The 2605-nt window shown below is 37.9% G+C and overlaps 1 pseudogene; it reads left to right on the forward strand.

Moving 5' to 3' along the window:
- LOC109827354 overlaps nt 1-2605 on the forward strand; it is a 3086-nt pseudogene continuing 481 nt past the window's right edge.

A 2605-nucleotide genomic window follows, 5' to 3' on the forward strand; every position in this document is an offset into this window, starting at 1 on the left:
CTCAATCTTTGCTCTATACGAGTTTGGTGAGCTTCAGATTCTTCACAGTTCAGTAAGCAACGAACCCTTCTCCTCTCCGGTCTCTCTCAAAACCGTGTCTTGATCTCAGAACTAAAATTCGCACGTTACCTGTTTGATTAAATGCCCAAATGAAAAGTTATTGGTAAACCCATTGTTTTTGTTGCTGTTGCAGACGCAAAATTAATAGGAATAAAGAGCTATGGAAGCAGATATCCCACTTCTGAGCCCATACAAGATGGGCCACTTTGATCTCTCTCACAGGTATAGCTTCTTGAGAGATACTTGAACTTTGTTTAAATTGGATTAAAAAAGATAGAAATTTATCATCAGTTCATGATCCATTAACTTTTATGGCCGGGTGGTGGATATGAGTACCTAAATTCTTTCTGGCAGTCAGTTTTAAACCTTCAGCTCTTTTATCGAAAGTTTGACGCAACTCTTTTTCCCACTTAAACCCTAAAAAGCCTAAGCGCCACTTTGCCGCTTCACTCCGCTTTTTGCTTTCCACAACCTTGATATGATATTTAGTACACTGGTATGACTATTCAAGCATTCCTGGTTGGATTTGAATAGATGTGAGGAAAGTTAATATGTCACTCAGTATCTTAGGTTCATCATCGATCCATATGAGTGTTGGCGATAGCTTGCTCTCTGCAGTCCATACGTGGACCATAACAGATTCCACAAATTTCAAACTAATACCAGACCAGGGAGCACTTTATGTGAATTTATGGCAAGCACATTGACACTTATATGTAGCCACTATGGTGCTGTAACTTACAATTTTTGTTACCTGCAGGATAGTTTTGGCACCATTAACGCGGAGGAGATCCTACGGGAACATTCCCCAACCACATGCCGTTCTCTACTACTCGCAGAGAACTACAAAAGGAGGCCTTTTGATATCTGAAGGTGCTTCCATCTCCCCAACCGGTATAGGGTATGATCATAATCCTACAGTTTCTCATCTCATGTTATACTTTTATTTGTATATTCTATGCTAAAGTAAGAGGTGTCACGAATATGTTTCCTGCTCATAATCCTCATCTTGATCTTATTTGCTATAGTTGATATCTTTGCTACAAGTCACTGAACTCTGAATTGCAAAGCCCCAGCCTAAGCACTATTACAATATGATTTCTTATATTTATGAAATTTGATGAGGATGCAATAATTACAATTCTCTTATTTTTCTTAGATATAAAAATGTACCTGGCATCTGGACAAAAGATCAAGTTGAAGCGTGGAAACCTATTGTGAGTGCTGTACATGAGAAAGGCGGTATTTTCTTCTGCCAGCTTATTCATATGGGAAGGCTCTCAAACTATGGTACATAATCAATTCCTTTTACTTCCGTTGATTTCGTTCGTTCATAAGGGGAAGCTATTAGTTTGAATCAGCAAATTATTACGCCATGTTTCTGTTGCTGATATTTCAAGTTGATTGTGAGCTTCAGATTTGTAGGAAGATTTGTTGGTTACACCTAGTTTGCTGTTGGACTGATTGTCTCGTGCATTATCCATCTCCTTTAATTTTCTCAGATTTTAAAACTTCTGGTAATCAAAAGTTTATCTGCCATACTAACCAGAGATAACATATAACATTCAATCTGTAAAATATATTTTCATACGCACATCTTTGTCTTTTTATTTACCACTTCTGAGGGGTGAAAACTTTACATTTTATAAAGGATCAGTTGTGTTGTCCCCTACCACCGAAAGTGTTGCAATAACTTTTGGAAGCACAGTGAGCATAAGTTTTGTTCAAACTCCTCCATAGGATACATTATTAATTTGTGATGAAGTAACTAGAAATGTATTGAGCCCGGGGATATCTATATATTTTTCTGTCTGATCTATGTTTAGTGTGAATATTGCTAAACATTTTGCACTGAACTAAACAAAAATTGCTAAACATCTTGCACTGAATCTTTTATGTTTAGATTTTCAACCCAATGGGGAAGCACCTATCTCCAGTACGGATAAGGCAGCAGCTCCAGAAACTCCAGAAGATCATTTTTCTCCTCCTCGGCGATTAAGGGCAGATGAAATTCCTCTACTGACTGAGGATTTCAGAATCGCCTCAAGGAACGCTATTGAAGCAGGTAAGAAATACTATACCAAATCCAAGAATTATATTTTGGTTCATGTTGAATAAGTAATCTAATCATCAATCGTAAGAATTTATGCTACACATATTGATCTGTAATTGAGTCCCTCATAGTACTAGATGATTAATTAAAAAGCAAGCTAACCAACCTTCTTATTGTTGAGGACCACAGACATACTCAGATATTGTAAAATGTCAAAAACAATCTTTCTAACTTCTATCTTAATCTATTCTCCACAGGTTTCGATGGCGTAGAGATTCTTGCAGGCTATGGACAGCTTATCGATCAGTTCATCAAAGACAGTATCAATGATCGAATTGATGAGTACGGTGGAAGCCTCTCAAACCGCTGTCGCTTTGCACTAGAAGTCATTCAAACCGTATCAAATGAAATTGGACCCAATAGAGTTGGCGTTAGGCTCTCACCCTTCGATGAAAATCCAGGGACCAATGACTCCAACCCAGATGCTCTAGC

The sequence above is a fragment of the Asparagus officinalis genome, unplaced genomic scaffold (assembly GCF_001876935.1).
Source record: "Asparagus officinalis unplaced genomic scaffold, Aspof.V1 AsparagusV1_Un160, whole genome shotgun sequence".
NCBI lineage: Eukaryota > Viridiplantae > Streptophyta > Magnoliopsida > Asparagales > Asparagaceae > Asparagus > Asparagus officinalis.